This window comes from Gopherus flavomarginatus, chromosome 12 (assembly GCF_025201925.1).
Source record: "Gopherus flavomarginatus isolate rGopFla2 chromosome 12, rGopFla2.mat.asm, whole genome shotgun sequence".
NCBI lineage: Eukaryota > Metazoa > Chordata > Testudines > Testudinidae > Gopherus > Gopherus flavomarginatus.
This window is the reverse complement of record NC_066628.1, coordinates 2,667,780-2,686,448: the sequence shown is the minus strand read 5'-3', so window position 1 is coordinate 2,686,448 and position 18,669 is coordinate 2,667,780. Positions and strand designations below refer to the sequence as shown.

At 60.0% G+C, this 18,669-nt stretch overlaps 3 long non-coding RNA genes across 3 annotated transcripts; all 3 read right to left on the bottom strand.

Moving 5' to 3' along the window:
- Window positions 1–297: 297 nt before the first annotated feature.
- Window positions 298–7,919, bottom strand: LOC127032964 (uncharacterized). The gene is made up of 2 exons (XR_007768985.1): window positions 7,374–7,919; window positions 298–1,387 (listed from the first exon to the last, which is right to left on the bottom strand). It is a non-coding gene; the product is annotated as an uncharacterized LOC127032964 (long non-coding RNA).
- Window positions 7,920–10,385: 2,466 nt separating this feature from the next.
- On the bottom strand, window positions 10,386–15,986 carry LOC127032961 (uncharacterized). Its single transcript, XR_007768982.1, has 19 exons — window positions 15,733–15,986; window positions 15,541–15,668; window positions 15,218–15,281; window positions 15,089–15,152; window positions 14,960–15,023; window positions 14,695–14,765; window positions 14,501–14,564; window positions 13,730–13,852; window positions 13,530–13,600; window positions 13,148–13,335; window positions 12,956–13,083; window positions 12,762–12,825; window positions 12,435–12,504; window positions 11,658–11,786; window positions 11,469–11,592; window positions 11,334–11,404; window positions 11,075–11,139; window positions 10,888–11,009; window positions 10,386–10,757 (listed from the first exon to the last, which is right to left on the bottom strand). It is a non-coding gene; the product is annotated as an uncharacterized LOC127032961 (long non-coding RNA).
- An 861-nt stretch (window positions 15,987–16,847) lies between these two features.
- Window positions 16,848–17,670, bottom strand: LOC127032963 (uncharacterized). Its single transcript, XR_007768984.1, has 3 exons — window positions 17,572–17,670; window positions 17,274–17,404; window positions 16,848–16,946 (listed from the first exon to the last, which is right to left on the bottom strand). It is a non-coding gene; the product is annotated as an uncharacterized LOC127032963 (long non-coding RNA).
- Between the last annotated feature and the right edge of the window lie 999 nt (window positions 17,671–18,669).

The window sequence follows — 18,669 nt, the reverse complement described above, 5'->3', positions numbered from 1 at the left end:
TCGAGAGGAGTTGATGTCCCCCCCGGAAGAGCTCTGCCTACCCCCGGTGGACATGTATCCCTGTTGAGAACCGCGGCTCTAGGCATATAAGAAACACAACATGCAGGCGCCAAGGGATTCAGCTAGACATGAGTTAAGCCTAATGCAGCCAGTCTATCTGGCTGGAAATATCCGGGGATCGAAAGCTGTTTGGGTGCTTAAAAATGCAGCTGGGTGCCAGGTTCCGGATCCCCCTAACTCTGATTTCAATGGGGCTCGGGCACCGGGACGCTTTTGAAAAATCCCCCTAGGTGCCTCTTGGCATCTATTGTATTTAATCTTTAAAAATCTGTCCCTAGTCTTCACAGACCAGAGTCAAGTCAAGAATCTGCGTTTCCAAGAACATCTACTTGTTGTTGGTTGTTCTCCATGGCCTCGGTGCCTCCAGGCCGCTTGGGACACATTAACAAACTCCCAGTGGAATAGAAGTCCCACTTTTTCTGAATTTGCACCCGCTGGGGGGTTTCTCCAGCTGGGTCCAGTTTTAAGCGATCGTTTTCGATATTTCCCAGTGTTTCTTCAAGGTTGGCTTGGACCCACCTCAGCCCGTCTGGATGGTTTTCGATGTCGTGGGGCAAGTACACCCCGTCCCCCTTTGAGGTGGGGCAAAGACGTCACAGATCCACAGTTAAGTCCGCTTGCCTGCCCTTAGCCTCAGGGCAGTATGGCCCAATGGCTGGAGTCAATATCATTGCCCTGTGACCCCAGTCTGTATGGCTGCCCTCCTTAGCAGAGTTGAGTGACCGAGTGTCCAGAGTCAGTGAAGTTGCCCTCCTTAGCAGGGCTCTGCGGCCTAATGGTCAGAGTCGGGGAGGTGAGCTGCCACCTGCAGAGGGCGGCAGGAGTAGGGGGGCCTGGGCCCTCCCTCTCCAGCGGGTCCCACCAAGCCCCGGTAGCGGCGAGTGCACGTGGCACCGAGTCAGCGAGGCGCCGAGCGAAACACGCCAGCCCATGATCCGGTTCTGTAACCGGCCCCCTGCCTAGCTCCCCTGGGCTACTTCCTACTTCATTCCCCAATGCTGCCGTCTGGACGCCCTTGGGGTCTCCGGGGTCCTCAGCCAGCTCTGGTCCTGGCCGTGCCGACCTCCCTCGTGCGCCCGCAGGTACCCGGGCGTCTGCCTGGGTCTCGGCGCCTCTGGCTCCCGCACTCAGGGGTTTTGGCTGTTCCCGGGCTGGAGCCGGCGAGGTGCGTCCTTCCTCGCTGGCGGTCAGCCTGGAGTGAGGCTGCCCGCGCCCTTTTATACTGGAGCGTGCCCAGCTGGGCGAGGGGGCCTGGCTTCCGCTGGCAGGAGTGCAGGCTTAACCCCTTCCTCTCCAGTGCGGGGCAAGTGCACCCCGTCACAGGCTCCTAGAGAAGAAATTAGAGACAAGTGGGTCCCATAAAAGATATTCGCTCACCCCCCTTCGGTCTCTAGAGCCTAGGACTGACACAGCTACACCCCCACCTGCCTACAGAGAAGTAACCAGCCCCTGATGTTCTCTGGAAAGTCGCATCGCTTTAACGAGCCTGGTACGATCAAATCACCGCGCTGGACGCAGCCATACCAGTATCAAAGTGCATGTGGCCCCTTTGCACTGGTCTAACTGATCCGCTTTTGGGGTTCATAGACTCATAGAATATCAGGGTGGGAAGGGAGCTCAGGAGGTGTCTAGTCCCACCCCCTGCTCAAAGCAGGACCAACCCCAACTAAATCATCCCAGCCAGGGCTTTGTCAAGCAGGGCCTTAAAAACCTCTAAGGAAGGAGATTCCACCCCCTCCCTATGGAACCCATTCCAATGCTTCACCACCCTCCTCGTGAAATAGTGTTTCCTAATGTCCAACTTAGACCTTCCCCACTGCAACTAGAGACCATTGCTCCTTGTTCTGTCATCTGCCACCACTGAGAACAGCCGAGCTCCATCCTCTCTGGAACCCCCTTCAGGTAGCTGAAAGCAGCTATCAAATCCTCCCTCACTCGTCTCTTCTGCAGACTAAACAATCCCAGGTCCCTCAGCCTCTCCTCATAAGTCATGTGCTCCAGCCCCCTGATCATTTTTGTTACCCTCCGCTGGACTCTTCCCAATTTTTCCACATCCTTCTTGTAGTGCAGCACCCAAAACTGGACACAGTGCTCCAGATGAGGCCTCACCAATGTCACATAGAGGGGAATGATCACATCCCTCGATCTGCTGGCAATGCCCCTACTTATACAGCCCAAAATGCCATTAGCCTTCTTGGCAACAAGGACACCCTGGGACTCATATCCAACTTCTTGTCCACTGTAACCCCTAGGGGTTTTACTGGTTTGACTAGTCACTGACGGAAAAACATCGCAAATGCAGAGCTAAAGGTGCCCGGTGGGATCGTGGGCCCTGCCCCAAGGCTGAGTGCAGCAAAACGCCTCCCTCCCTCGGAAATGCAGACCGTCCGCCTGGCCGAAGTGGGAATTATCAGCAGCAGGCCAGCTGCCTTCCCTGCACTAGGAGTGGGGAATCAGTGGGGTGGGGATGGGATCACAGCCCCTCACCTCGACCCCCCGGGTGTGTGATCAAAGCAAAGAGGTTAACCCCCCGCCCCCCCACACCTCACTGAAAGTTACAGGGGTAAAACTTCCAGGCGTTTGTGAAAGGGAACTGATGTGGGGCGTAGGCGAGATCTCACGGGAAGAACTGGGGTGTATTTCCCGTGCAGTAATCAGAGGGGACTTCACCTCCACACCAGGTGCAGTGGAGATTTTACCATCCCATGGAGGACCCCGAGGACACACGAGAAACCAGCCCTGCCCCGTTCGTGGATTAGCCCCGTTCCACACTGTGTTAGCGAGACAAAACCCACAAACCCCAGCCCGGCAGAGGAGACGGAGCCCCCGCGGGAATGGCCAGCGCTTGCGTTAGTGACACCAGCCCACATGGGGAGGGACTCAGGACGCCGAGCTACAGGCCGTGTTTCACCCGATGTCCCCAACCCTGGCTCTCTGGTGAGGCGCCAAGGGGGGGTGTCCCGCCCGAGCCACGGCGTGTGGGAAATTCCTGCTTCGCCCAGTGTCTGCTCCTCTTGGGATCTGGCAGATGAATGAGATCATCTCAGCTGGGGCACAACAAGGCGGGACAAAGATCTGCTCTGTGTGTGTGTCTGTGTGTTAGCTACAGCGGTGTGTGTGTGTGTGTGTGTTACCTACAGCTGTCTTTACACCCTGTGTCTGTCTGTCGGGGGGGTGGGTGGGTGTGTGAGAGAGCAAGAGAGAGAGAGTGGTGTTATATCCTTGGGGGCAGCCGGTCTAGGAAGAAATCACTTGAGGCCAGAGAGCAGACAACTAACAAAACTACCATTTATTTACACACACAGAGCTCACCTAACCGGCCGGAGCAGGGTAGGCTATCCCCTAATAATCTAACTCAGTTGCCATGGGAACAAAAACCATGACAACCAAATACACAACATATTCCCCCCCCCTAATAAGAACATCCCTTAAATAAAACACACACTAGACTAGAGAAGGAGGGTAGACTGCCCCCATCCCCGGCTAAACCCTGGGGATTATTTTCCCCCATAACCGCGGGTTTGTCCTAGCCAAAGATCTAGCCAATGAGGAGGCCTTCTGTCTCTAGGTGGGTTACGGTGAACTCCTGGTGTTGTTGCACCCAAAAGTACCATGTGCTCAGGGTCCGCAGCACGAACAGGTGAGGATATGGTATCAGCTCGTGCTGGGCAAAGGGGTATCTCAGCCACCGGAAGTAATGGAGGAGAACAGTTAGGAACAGGTGATTCGTGATTCAGTGTCTCACCAGAAGAGGTGAAGTCAGACCACTCAACTGCAGATGTGTCCTGAGAACTGGCATGACCTGGCAACAGCTGATCTACATGTCGCCGACAGGTAAGATTCTCTGCAGGCCGGGGATGCCTGGGTCGTAGCATGAGGTGTGTTTTTGTAGGAAAGTAAGAAGGTATCCAGACGCTTTTGAATGGAGTGTTGTCCCCTTGCTGATTTCAAAGCGTGTTTCATTGCCTGCACAAATCTTTCAGCTAATCCGTTGGTGGATGGATGATATGGTGCTGACATGATGTGGTGTATCCCATTTGCCTTCATAAAATTTTGAAACTCCTGAGAGACGAACTGCGGTCCGTTGTCGCTCACAAGTTGTTCTGGCAGACCGAAACGACTGAAGAGTCCCCGTAGTTTTTGGATAGTACTCTCTGCAGTAGTGGACTGCATTATAGAGACTTCTGGCCATTTAGAATGAGCATCTACTGCCACCAAGAACATGCTTCCTTCAAGGGGGCCAGCGAAGCCAATGTGAATACATTGCCACGGGTTTTCAGGCCAGTCCCATGGGTGTAGGGGTGCCCACTGGGGTGCATTCCTCATACCCTGACATGACATACAAGCTTTTGCTTTCTCTTCAATAGCGCTGTCCAATCCAGGCCACCAAAAATAGCATCGTGCAATTTCCTTCATGTGCACTATTCCACAGTGACTGGAATGTAGCTGTTCTAACATCTGTGATCTCAGTGGTGGCGGAATAATGACACGTCTCCAGATTGGACCGATAACTCCGTCCTCCTGGACATGTAGGTAACAAGGTCGGGTGAGACCGGAGAGGTTTGTCGAGATTTTCCATGCATCACCAGGTCCTTAACTTGGGACAATACTGGGTCAATGCGAGTTGCCTTCTTTATCTGAGTAGCAGTGATGGGTGTATTCTCTACCTGTTCAAAGTAGAAGATTTCCTTTTGGGCACTATCTTGATGTTTGACCAGCAAAGGCAGCCTTGAGAGACCATCTGCATTGCCGTGCAGAGTGGATTTCCGATATTTGATTTCATATGTGTGTGCTGAAAGTAACAATGCCCAACGTTGCATATGACTAGCAGCTAATGGAGGAATGCCTGTGTGGGGTCCAAAAATTGACGTCAGAGGTCGATGGTCTGTGAGAAGAGTAAACTTTCGCCCAAACAGGTACTGATGAAACTTCCGAATTCCAAAAACAATTCCTAATGCCTCACGTTCGATTCAGGTGTAGTTAGTTTCTGCTTTGCTTAGAGTGCGTGAAGCAAAAGCAATAGGTCTTTCTTCTCCTGAAGACCTAATGTGTGACACAACTGCTCCCACTCCATAAGGGGAGGCATCGCAGGCCAATTGTAGGGGTAAGGATGGATCAAAGTGTCTTCAGAATTTGGCAATGCTTCCTTAGCTCTGCTAAATGCAACATCACAGGCTTCAGTCCACTTCCAGGCCTTGTTCTGCCCCAGGAGCTCATGAAGTGGTTTTAGCAGTGTGGCTAACTGTGAGATGAACTTTCCGTAATAGTTCAGTAGTCCTAGAAACGAGCGCAGCTGGCTAACATTTCGAGGCGGGGGAGTCTCCACAATAGCTTTAACTTTTGCAGGGGCCTTTTGAAGACCTGCAGAATCAATGATGTGTCCCAAATATTCAACAGAGGGTTGGAAGAATTCACACTTGTCTTTGCGAACTCGTAGGCCATACTCTTCCAGTCTTTGTAGCGTAGCCTCTGAATTCTTTAAGAGATCCTCTTCATTCCTTCCAGTGACCAGGATATCATCCAGATAGCACTGAACTCCTGACAAACCACACAAGATCTGGTCCATAGCCTTCTGGAACAGGGCGGGAGCAGACGTTATTCCGAAGAGTAGGCGACAGTATCGATAAAGCCCCTTATGAGTCACAATAGTCAACAGCTCTTGGGACTTTTCATCGACATGCATCTATAAATATGCTTGACTCAGATCAATCTTACTGAACTTTTGTCCCCCAGCCAGGCCTGCGAAGAGGTCATCGATGCGGGGAAGCGGGTATTGCTCTACACACAACACTGGGTTGACAGTGACTTTAAAATCACCGCAAATCCGGAGACAGCCATCTTTCTTCACTATTGGAACGACAGGAGTGGCCCATGGGCTATGGGTAACTGGTATTAGGACTCCATTGGTGACCAGAGGCTCCAGGTCTGCTTCAACTTTTGGCCTGATGGCATATGGCACAGTTCAGGCTTTCAGATATTTTGGTGGACTGTCAGGTTTAATGTTCAATGTCACAGTGATTCCCTTTATACTTCCCAAATCCTCTCCAAAACCAGCAGCATGTTTCCTTAGTATAGGGGTTAGACCGGTTTCTTCTTTAGTCATCCGGTGCACTTCTGCCCAGTTCAGCTGAATCTTCCCAAGCCAAGACCTACCCATTAAGGCTGGGTAGTTACCTCTCACCACAAACAGTGGCAATTTAGCAGCCTGTCCATTGAGCTCCACCTCAACATCAATAGTGCCCAGCATGGGCACAGCTTCTCCTGTATACGTCGTCAGAACAGTTTTTGTTGCCTTAAGCGGAAGATGCTGTAGCTTTTCTTTATACACAGTCTCGGAGACCAGCGAGACGGCTGCACCGGTGTCCAGTTCCATGCGTATAGGTTTGCCATCCAATAACGGGGTTACCCCGTATTCACGTGAGCCCACCGCCAAAGACAAAACATGCAGTGGCACTTCCTCTTGTGATGAGGTGTCACCTTGATCATCCTGGGTCTGCTCTAGGGAATGCAGGGTTCCTCTTTTTGTCGGCCAGACCACAGGCCTCTTTGTTCTTTTGTTTACAGGCACACTCAGTGTGTCCCTTTTTGCCACAGTGTCGACACACCAGGTCCTTACACCAGCATTCTGATGCCTGGTGACCCGGCTCTCCACAGAGGTAACATTCCTGACTCTGCACAGTTTTGTGGGTAGGTTCTTGTGACACTTTTTGCACCCCGGGGGATGCACCGATGTATTGTGCCTCCCTTGTAGCCAGTTCCACGGAGACAGCGATATCCGCAGTCTTCTGTAATGTAAGCCGAGCCTCTGTCAGTAGGCGCTTCCGTATAGCTTCACCGTAGAGGCCACACACGAACCTGTCACGCAGGGCATCATTTAACATCTCCTTAAATTCACAGTGTTCTGCTAGATTTTTTAAAATTGCTACAAATTGTACAACTGTTTCCTCTTCTTTTTGGTCTCTCTTGTGGAACCAATATCTGTCAGCAATTACCGGTGGGTTTGGGGAAAAACGGGACCCCAGGATTTCCACGATGTCACTGTAAGATTTAGTCCCAGGCTTACCAGGGTGTAGTAAGCTGCGTAGCAGGGAGTAGGTTTTAGCCCCTACAACACTTAAGAATATTGGCACCTTCTTCGCCTCTGTAATGTCATTTGCAATAATAAAAAGCTCCAAACGCTCAGCGTACCCAGGCCACTGCTCTGTATTCTCATCAAAAGGGTCCCGCGGCCTGGTCAGAGCAGCCACGATTTTTAGTTTCACTTTCACAGTCAGTGCAAACAAGCAGGTTTTTTGTTTGTTTGGTTTTTTTACCTTGACTTCTACTTCCTTCTGTTTCCGGAGCAGCACCGGAATCCCACCCTCGTCGCCACGTGTTATATCCTCGGGGGCAGCCGGTCTAGGAAGAAATCATTGGAGGCCGGACAGCAGACAGCTAACAAAACTATCATTTATTTACACACACAGAGCTCACCTAACCGGCCAAAGCAGGGTAGGCTATCCCCTAAAAATCGAACTCAGTTGCCATGGGAACAAAAAGCATGACAACCAAATACACAACAAGTGGGTGTGAGAGAGAGAGTGGGTGTGAGTGTATGTGTTTGGTTTGTGTGTGTGTGTTAGCTATGGAGATGAGTGTTTTACCTATAGGTGTCTTTACACCCTGTGTCTGTCTATCAGGGTGTGTGTGTGTGTGAGAGAGAGAGAGAGTGTGTGTTTGGCTTGTGTGTTTGCTACGGGGGTGTGTGTTTTACCTACAGGTGTCTTTACACCCTGTGTCTGTCTGTCAGGGTGTGTGTGAGTGATTGTGAGTGAGTGTGTGTGTGTTTCATCTGTATGAATACATCTCCACCTAATCCCGGGCTCTGTGTCAGCTGCACACGTCCCTGTGTTTACAAGTTGTGCCAATCAGGGCCCTTGTGTCCACACCCCACCTGCCCCTCCCACCCCAGCTGTGTGTATCAGACAGATCGCACGCAGCCAGATGCAGACTCAGTCGCCAGCGCCCGCGCCCTGGGACGGTCCCGTCTGCCTCGATAATCTGCTGTTGTCCGCCTCGCCAGGAGACCACCATGGGCAAAATTCTCCTCCTGTGTCTGGCCGTTCTGACCTGCGTCGGGATTGGTAAGCCATGAAACCCAGGAGATTGTTGCCCCCACCTCCGCTTTCCAGTGTGGGTCGGTAACTCTCGCGTTGTTTTTCTCCATTCCCTCGTTCCTCAAGAGAGCCCCCTTTTGAGTGTAACTTGCTTCAACACCAAGCCACTAAGGAGAATTTAAAAACTCTATCGTCCTTCCTGATTGGAAGAGTTTAATTCCCAAAACTCAGACCACTGGACGAACATCAGCCAGAATTAAGGTGATTCTTCCCAATATCCCCTTGACTCTGTCCTCCCTTGTATCAGTGGCACTCACAGACCCCAGTCAGGGATCGCAGTGGGTAATGTGAGTACAAGTTGTGGCAAGAACCATTCTTGTGTGAGCTGTTTGACGTACTCTGTCATTCTCCCTTCCTATTGACATCTCTCTGGGGGGATCAGAGTTATGTGGGAAATTCCCCCTTAACTCTGCCCTTTCCAGCTTTTCCCAACCTTGAGCTTTGTGGAGTTAAACTCTCCTATTTGCAAGAGATTTTTTTGGAAATTAAGCGCCACAGTTCAGTGAATGTGCACATGATATGGCTACGCCTCTGCCGCCTGAAATCCTGCCTAACAAAGTGAGGGTTTGTTTACACTTATTTAAGTTTTTTACATTGGAACTTCCTCAGGATTTTCTAGTTTTGGTTTTTTTTCGCATGGGATGCAGGAAGCGGGGTAACAGGGGCATTGGGGGGTGGCAGACGGAGCTTTAATGGGGACTGCGGGGGGAAGGGGAGTAGCGGGGTGGGAAGAGAGGGGTTATTTCTGCTGCCTTAAACATGTGACCTGTTTACAGACCCCTCTGATAAACAGCGCCAGGCTTGCCCGCCGTGGCTTATCAGCCGGCAGCCAGACGGCCCTTGGCAGGAAAGGCAGGGCGGGGCGGGGCGGGGCGGGGTGGGGGCGCTTGGGGGGCACTGAAACTCCCTGACCAGCTGCCACTTCGCGCACAGCCCAGGAGAAATATTTTTAGCTGCGCAACAGTTTTCTGCCTTGGTTCCTGTCCCAGACGAGAGTCGCCCCTTGTGCCCCGTCCCCCCACGCCGCCCCCCGTCTCCCTACACCCTCAGCCCCTGGCCTGAGCCCCTCCCTTCAGCCCCCAGCCCCTGACCCACACCCCATTCCCCACACCCTCACCTCGACCTGATCCCCCTTCTCAGCCCCCCAGCCCCTGACCCACACCCCATTCCCCACACCCTCACTTCGACCTGATCCCCCTTCTCAGCCCCCCAGCCTCTGACCCACACCCCATTCCCCACACCCTCACCTCCACCTGATCCCCCTTCTCACCCTCCAGCCCCTGACCCACACCCTATTCCCCACTCCCTCACCTCGACCTGATCCCCCTTCTCTGCCCCCCAGCCCCTGACCCACACCCCATTCCCCACACCCTCACCTCGACCTGATCCCCCTTCTCAGCCCCCCAGCCCCTGACCCACACCCCATTCCCCACTCCCTCACCTAGACCTGATCCCCCTTCTCAGCCCCCCAGCCCCTGACCCACACCCTATTCCCCACTCCCTCACCTAGACCTGATCCCCCTTCTCAGCCCCCAGTCCCTGACCCACACCCCATTCCCCACACCCTCACCTCCACCTGATCCCCCTTCTCAGCCCCCCAGCCCCTGACCCACACCCCATTCCCCACACCCTCACCTCGACCTGATCCCCCTTCTCACCCTCCAGCCCCTGACCCACACCCCATTCCCCACTTCCTCACCTAGACCTGATCCCCCTTCTCAGCCCCCCAGCCCCTGACCCACACCCCATTCCCCACACCCTCACCTCCACCTGATCCCCCTTCTCACCCCCCAGCCCCTGACCCACACCCCATTCCCCACTCCCTCACCTAGACCTGATCCCCCTTCTCAGCCCCCCAGCCCCTGACCCACACCCCATTCCCCACTCCCTCACCTAGACCTGATCCCCCTTCTCAGCCCCCAGTCCCTGACCCACACCCCATTCCCCACACCCTCACCTCGACCTGATCCCCCTTCTCAGCCCCCCAGCCCCTGACCCACACCCCATTCCCCACACCCTCACCTCCACCTGATCCCCCTTCTCAGCCCCCAGCCCCTGACCCACACCCCATTCCCCACACCCTCACCTCGACCTGATCCCCCTTCTCACCCTCCAGCCCCTGACCCACACCCCATTCCCCACTCCCTCACCTAGACCTGATCCCCCTTCTCAGCCCCCCAGCCCCTGACCCACACCCCATTCCCCACACCCTCACCTCCACCTGATCCCCCTTCTCACCCTCCAGCCCCTGACCCACACCCCATTCCCCACACCCTCACCTCGACCTGATCCCCCTTCTCAGCCCCCAGCCCCTGACCCACACCCCATTCCCCACACCCTCACCTCCACCTGATCCCCCTTCTCAGCCCCCAGCCCCTGACCCACACCCCATTCCCCACACCCTCACCTCGACCTGATCCCCCTTCTCACCCTCCAGCCCCTGACCCACACCCCATTCCCCACACCCTCACCTCGACCTGATCCCCCTTCTCACCCTCCAGCCCCTGACCCACACCCCATTCCCCACTCCCTCACCTCGACCTGATCCCCCTTCTCAGCCCCCCAGCCCCTGACCCACACCCCATTCCCCACTCCCTCACCTAGACCTGATCCCCCTTCTCAGCCCCCCAGCCCCTGACCCACACCCCATTCCCCACTCCCTCACCTAGACCTGATCCCCCTTCTCAGCCCCCAGCCCCTGACCCACACCCCATTCCCCACACCCTCACCTCGACCTGATCCCCCTTCTCAGCCCCCAGCCCCTGACCCACACCCCATTCCCCACACCCTCACCTCCACCTGATCCCCCTTCTCAGCCCCCCAGCCCCTGACCCACACCCCATTCCCCACACCCTCACCTCGACCTGATCCCCCTTCTCAGCCCCCCAGCCCCTGACCCACACCCCATTCCCCACACCCTCACCTCCACCTGATCCCCCTTCTCAGCCCCCCAGCCCCGACCCACACCCCATTCCCCACACCCTCACCTCCACCTGATCCCCCTTCTCAGCCCCCCAGCCCCTGACCCACACCCCATTCCCCACTCCCTCACCTAGACCTGATCCCCCTTCTCAGCCCCCCAGCCCCTGACCCATACCCCATTCCCCACACCCTCACCTCGACCTGATCCCCCTTCTCAGCCCCCCAGCCCCTGACCCACACCCCATTCCCCACACCCTCACCTCGACCTGATCCCCCTTCTCAGCCCCCAGCCCTTGACCCACACCCCATTCCCCACACCCTCACCTAGACCTGATCCCCCTTCTCTCAGCCCCCCAGCCCCGACCCACACCCCATTCCCCACACCCTCACCTCCACCTGATCCCCCTTCTCACCCTCCAGCCCCTGACCCACACCCCATTCCCCACACCCTCACCTCCACCTGATCCCCCTTCTCAGCCCCCCAGCTTCTGACCCACACCCCATTCCCCACACCCTCACCTCGACCTGATCCCCCTTCTCAGCCCCCCAGCCCCTGACCCACACCCCATTCCCCACACCCTCACCTCGACCTGATCCCCCTTCTCAGCCCCCAGCCCCTGACCCACACCCCATTCCCCACACCCTCACCTCCACCTGATCCCCCTTCTCAGCCCCCCAGCCCCTGACCCACACCCCATTCCCCACTCCCTCACCTAGACCTGATCCCCCTTCTCAGCCCCCCAGCCCCTGACCCACACCCCATTCCCCACACCCTCACCTCCACCTGATCCCCCTTCTCAGCCCCCAGCCCTTGACCCACACCCCATTCCCCACACCCTCACCTCGACCTGATCCCCCTTCTCAGCCCCCCAGCTTCTGAACCACACCCCATTCCCCACACCCTCACTTCCACCTGATCCCCCTTCTCAGCCCCCCAGCCCCTGACCCACACCCCATTCCCCACTCCCTCACCTAGACCTGATCCCCCTTCTCAGCCCCCCAGCCCCTGACCCACACCCCATTCCCCACACCCTCACCTCGACCTGATCCCCCTTCTCAGCCCCCCAGCCCCTGACCCACACCCCATTCCCCACACCCTCACCTCGACCTGATCCCCCTTCTCAGCCCCCAGCCCTTGACCCACACCCCATTCCCCACACCCTCACCTCGACCTGATCCCCCTTCTCAGCCCCCCAGCTTCTGACCCACACCCCATTCCCCACACCCTCACCTCGACCTGATCCCCCTTCTCAGCCCCCCAGCCCCTGACCCACACCCCATTCCCCACACCCTCACCTCGACCTGATCCCCCTTCTCAGCCCCCAGCCCCTGACCCACACCCCATTCCCCACACCCTCACCTCCACCTGATCCCCCTTCTCAGCCCCCCAGCCCCTGACCCACACCCCATTCCCCACTCCCTCACCTAGACCTGATCCCCCTTCTCAGCCCCCCAGCTTCTGACCCACACCCCATTCCCCACACCCTCACCTCCACCTGATCCCCCTTCTCAGCCCCCAGCCCCTGACCCACACCCCATTCCCCACACCCTCACCTCGACCTGATCCCCTTCTCACCCTCCAGCCCCTGACCCACACCCCATTCCCCACACCCTCACCTCGACCTGATCCCCCTTCTCACCCTCCAGCCCCTGACCCACACCCCATTCCCCACTCCCTCACCTCGACCTGATCCCCCTTCTCAGCCCCCCAGCCCCTGACCCACACCCCATTCCCCACTCCCTCACCTAGACCTGATCCCCCTTCTCAGCCCCCCAGCCCCTGACCCACACCCCATTCCCCACTCCCTCACCTAGACCTGATCCCCCTTCTCAGCCCCCAGCCCCTGACCCACACCCCATTCCCCACACCCTCACCTCGACCTGATCCCCCTTCTCAGCCCCCAGCCCCTGACCCACACCCCATTCCCCACACCCTCACCTCGACCTGATCCCCCTTCTCAGTCCCCAGCCCCTGACCCACACCCCATTCCCCACACCCTCACCTCCACCTGATCCCCCTTCTCAGCCCCCAGCCCCTGACCCACACCCCATTCCCCACACCCTCACCTCCACCTGATCCCCCTTCTCAGCCCCCCAGCCCCTGACCCACACCCCATTCCCCACACCCTCACCTCGACCTGATCCCCCTTCTCAGCCCCCCAGCCCCTGACCCACACCCCATTCCCCACACCCTCACCTCCACCTGATCCCCCTTCTCAGCCCCCCAGCCCCGACCCACACCCCATTCCCCACACCCTCACCTCCACCTGATCCCCCTTCTCAGCCCCCCAGCCCCTGACCCACACCCCATTCCCCACTCCCTCACCTAGACCTGATCCCCCTTCTCAGCCCCCCAGCCCCTGACCCATACCCCATTCCCCACACCCTCACCTCGACCTGATCCCCCTTCTCAGCCCCCCAGCCCCTGACCCACACCCCATTCCCCACACCCTCACCTCGACCTGATCCCCCTTCTCAGCCCCCAGCCCTTGACCCACACCCCATTCCCCACACCCTCACCTCGACCTGATCCCCCTTCTCAGCCCCCCAGCTTCTGACCCACACCCCATTCCCCACACCCTCACCTCGACCTGATCCCCCTTCTCAGCCCCCCAGCCCCTGACCCACACCCCATTCCCCACACCCTCACCTCGACCTGATCCCCCTTCTCAGCCCCCAGCCCCTGACCCACACCCCATTCCCCACACCCTCACCTCCACCTGATCCCCCTTCTCAGCCCCCCAGCCCCTGACCCACACCCCATTCCCCACTCCCTCACCTAGACCTGATCCCCCTTCTCAGCCCCCCAGCCCCTGACCCACACCCCATTCCCCACACCCTCACCTCCACCTGATCCCCCTTCTTAGCCCCCAGCCCTTGACCCACACCCCATTCCCCACACCCTCACCTCGACCTGATCCCCCTTCTCAGCCCCCCAGCTTCTGAACCACACCCCATTCCCCACACCCTCACTTCCACCTGATCTCCCTTCTCAGCCCCCCAGCCCCTGACCCACACCCCATTCCCCACTCCCTCACCTAGACCTGATCCCCCTTCTCAGCCCCCCAGCCCCTGACCCACACCCCATTCCCCACACCCTCACCTCGACCTGATCCCCCTTCTCAGCCCCCCAGCCCCTGACCCACACCCCATTCCCCACACCCTCACCTCGACCTGATCCCCCTTCTCAGCCCCCAGCCCTTGACCCACACCCCATTCCCCACACCCTCACCTCGACCTGATCCCCCTTCTCAGCCCCCCAGCTTCTGACCCACACCCCATTCCCCACACCCTCACCTCGACCTGATCCCCCTTCTCAGCCCCCCAGCCCCTGACCCACACCCCATTCCCCACACCCTCACCTCGACCTGATCCCCCTTCTCAGCCCCCAGCCCCTGACCCACACCCCATTCCCCACACCCTCACCTCCACCTGATCCCCCTTCTCAGCCCCCCAGCCCCTGACCCACACCCCATTCCCCACTCCCTCACCTAGACCTGATCCCCCTTCTCAGCCCCCCAGCTTCTGACCCACACCCCATTCCCCACACCCTCACCTCGACCTGATCCCCCTTCTCAGCCCCCCAGCCCCTGACCCACACCCCATTCCCCACACCCTCACCTCGACCTGATCCTCCTTCTCAGCCCCCAGCCCCTGACCCACACCCCATTCCCCACACCCTCACCTCCACCTGATCCCCCTTCTCAGCCCCCCAGCCCCTGACCCACACCCCATTCCCCACACCCTCACCTCGACCTGATCCCCCTTCTCAGCACCCCAGCTTCTGACCCACACCCCATTCCCCACACCCTCACTTCCACCTGATCCCCCTTCTCACCCTCCAGCCCCTGACCCACACCCCATTCCCCACACCCTCACCTCGACCTGATCCCCCTTCTCAGCACCCCAGCTTCTGACCCACACCCCATTCCCCACACCCTCACTTCCACCTGATCCCCCTTCTCACCCTCCAGCCCCTGACCCACACCCCATTCCCCACACCCTCACCTCGACCTGATCCCCCTTCTCAGCCCCCGAGTCCCTGACCCACACCCCATTCCCCACACCCTCACCTCGACCTGATCCCCCTTCTCACCCTCCAGCCCCTGACCCACACCCCATTCCCCACTCCCTCACCTCGACCTGATCCCCCTTCTCAGCCCCCCAGCCCCTGACCCACACCCCATTCCCCACACCCTCACCTCCACCTGATCCCCCTTCTCAGCCCCCCAGCCCCTGACCCACACCCCATTCCCCACACCCTCACCTCCACCTGATCCCCCTTCTCACCCTCCAGCCCCTGACCCACACCCCATTCCCCACTCCCTCACCTAGACCTGATCCCCCTTCTCAGCCCCCCAGCCCCTGACCCACACCCCATTCCCCACTCCCTCACCTAGACCTGATCCCCCTTCTCAGCCCCCAGCCCCTGACCCACACCCCATTCCCCACACCCTCACCTCGACCTGATCCCCCTTCTCAGCCCCCAGCCCCTGACCCACACCCCATTCCCCACACCCTCACCTCGACCTGATCCCCCTTCTCAGTCCCCAGCCCCTGACCCACACCCCATTCCCCACACCCTCACCTCCACCTGATCCCCCTTCTCAGCCCCCAGCCCCTGACCCACACCCCATTCCCCACACCCTCACCTCCACCTGATCCCCCTTCTCAGCCCCCCAGCCCCTGACCCACACCCCATTCCCCACACCCTCACCTCCACCTGATCCCCCTTCTCAGCCCCCCCAGACTCACCTCCATCCCCTGACCCACCCCTAACCTGACTCATGGCTCCTTATTCCTCCACCTCAAGCCCAGCCCCCCAGCCCCTCCTGCCTGTCCCAGCTCCCCAGCTCATTCCCTGGGGCTGCCCCCAGGGGCTCTGTCATGGGGCTGGGACCCCCCAGGGGTGCAGCCCCCAGTGCCCGGATGGGGGGGGGTCTGTGTGGGGGGGCCCAGTCTCACCCCTGCTCCCGTTCCCAGGCGTGGCCCTGCAGTGCCTGAAATGCGACTTCACCATACACGGAAACCTGTGCTGCACCAACACCGTCACCTGCACGACCGGGGAGCTCTGTGCCACCGTCCGGGGCCACGCCGGTACCAGCCCTGCCGCGGCTCCGGGCGCCTTCCCCTCCTGGGGACCCCTCCTGCTCGGACCTCGTCCCCTGACCCTCCTGGGGACCCCTCCTGCTCGGTCCCCCTCCCCTGCCCCCTCCTGGGGACCCCTCCTGCTCGGTCCCCCTCCCCTGCCCCCTCCTGGGGACCCATCCTGCTCGGTCCCTGTCCGCCCCCTCCTGGGGACCCCTCCTGCTCGGTCCTCGTCCCCATCCTCCTCCCTGGGGACCCCTCCTGCTCGGACCTCGTCCCCTGCCCCCTCCTGGGGACCCCTCCTGCTCGGTCCCCGTCCCCTGACCCTCCTGGGGACCCCTCCTGCTCGGTCCCCGTCCCCTGACCCTCCTGGGGACCCCTCCTGCTCGGTCCCCGTCCCCTGCCCCCTCCTGGGGACCCCTCCTGCTCGGTCCCCGTCCCCATCCTCCTCCCTGGGGACCCCTCCTGCTCGGTCCCCCTCCCCTGCCCCCTCCTGGGGACCCCTCCTGCTCGGACCCCGTCCCCTCCCCGTCCTGGGGACCCCTCCTGCTCGGTCCCCGTCCCCTGCCCCCTCCTGGGGACCCCTCCTGCTCGGTCCCCATCCCCATCCTCCTCCCTGGGGACCCCTCCTGCTCAGTCCCCGTCCCCTGCCCCCTCCTGGGGACCCCTCCTGCTCGGTCCCCGTCCCATCCCCGTCCTGGGGACCCCTCCTGCTCGGTCCTCGTCCCCATCCTCCTCCCTGGGGACCCCTCCTGCTCGGTTCCCGCCCCTTCCCCCTCCTGGGGACCCATCCTGCTCGGTCCCTGACCCCTGCCCCCTCCTGGGGACCCCTCCTGCTCGGACCTCGTCCCCTGCCCCCGCCTGGGGACCCCTCCTGCTCGGTCCCCGCCCCTTCCCCCTCCTGGGGACCCCTCCTGCTCGGTCCCCATCCCATTCCCCGTCCTGGGGACCCCTCCTGCTCGGTCCCCCTCCCCTGCCCTCTCCTGGGGACCCCTCCTGCTCGGACCTCGTCCCCTGGCCCCTCCTGGGGACCCCTCCTGCTCGGACCCCGTCCCCTCCCCGTCCTGGGGACCCCTCCTGCTCGGTCCCCGTCCCCTGCCCCCTCCTGGGGACCCCTCCTGCTCGGTCCCCATCCCCATCCTCCTCCCTGGGGACCCATCCTGCTCGGTCCCCGTCCCCTGCCCCCTCCTGGGGACCTCTCCTGCTCGGTCCCCGTCCCCTCCCCGTCCTGGGGACCCCTCCTGCTCTGTCCCCGTCCCCATCCTCCTCCCTGGGGACCCCTCCTGCTCGGTCCCTGTCCCCAACCCCTCCCCGTCCTGGGGAACCATCCTGCTCGGTCCCCAACCCCTCCCCGTCCTGGGGACCCCTCCTGCTCGGTCCCCGTCCCCTTCCCCCTCCTGGGGACCCATCCTGCTCGGTCCCCGTCCCATTCCTCCTTCTCCGGCTCCATCGCTCCCTCTCGGTCCCCGTCCCGTTCCTCCTTCTCTGGCTCCATCGCTCCCTCTCGGTCCCCGTCCCGTTCCTCCTTCTCAGGCTCCATCGCTCCCTCTCGGTCCCCGTCCCATTCCTCCTTCTCCGGCTCCATCGCTCCCTCTCGGTCCCCGTCCCGTTCCTCCTTGTCCGGCTCCATCGCTCCCTCTCGGTCCCCGTCCCGTTCCTCCTTCTCCGGCTCCATCGCTCCCTCTCGGTCCCCGTCCCGTTCCTCCTTCTCCGGCTCCATCGCTCCCTCTCGGTCCCCGTCCCGTTCCTCCTTCTCCGGCTCCATCGCTCCCTCTCGGTCCCCGTCCCGTTCCTCCTTGTCTGGCTCCATCGCTCCCTCTCGGTCCCCGTCCCGTTCCTCCTTCTCCGGCTCCATCGCTCCCTCTCGGTCCCCGTCCCGTTCCTCCTTGTCTGGCTCCATCGCTCCCTCTCGGTCCCCGTCCCTTTCCTCCTCCTCCGGCTCCATCGCTCCCTCTCGGTCCCCGTCCCGTTCCTCCTTCTCCGGCTCCATCGCTCCCTCTCGGTCCCCGTCCCGTTCCTCCTTGTCCGGCTCCATCGCTCCCTCTCGGTCCCCGTCCCGTTCCTCCTTGTCCGGCTCCATCGCTCCCTCTCGGTCCCCGTCCCGTTCCTCCTTTTCCGGCTCCATCGCTCCCTCTCGGTCCCCGTCCCGTTCCTCCTTCTCCGGCTCCATCGCTCCCTCTCGGTCCCCGTCCCGTTCCTCCTTGTCCGGCTCCATCGCTCCCTCTCGGTCCCCGTCCCGTTCCTCCTTCTCCGGCTCCATCGCTCCCTCTCGGTCCCCGTCCCGTTCCTCCTTGTCCGGCTCCATCGCTCCCTCTCGGTCCCCGTCCCGTTCCTCCTTGTCCGGCTCCATCGCTCCCTCTCGGTCCCCGTCCCGTTCCTCCTTGTCCGGCTCCATCGCTCCCTCTCGGTCCCCGTCCCGTTCCTCCTTCTCCGGCTCCATCGC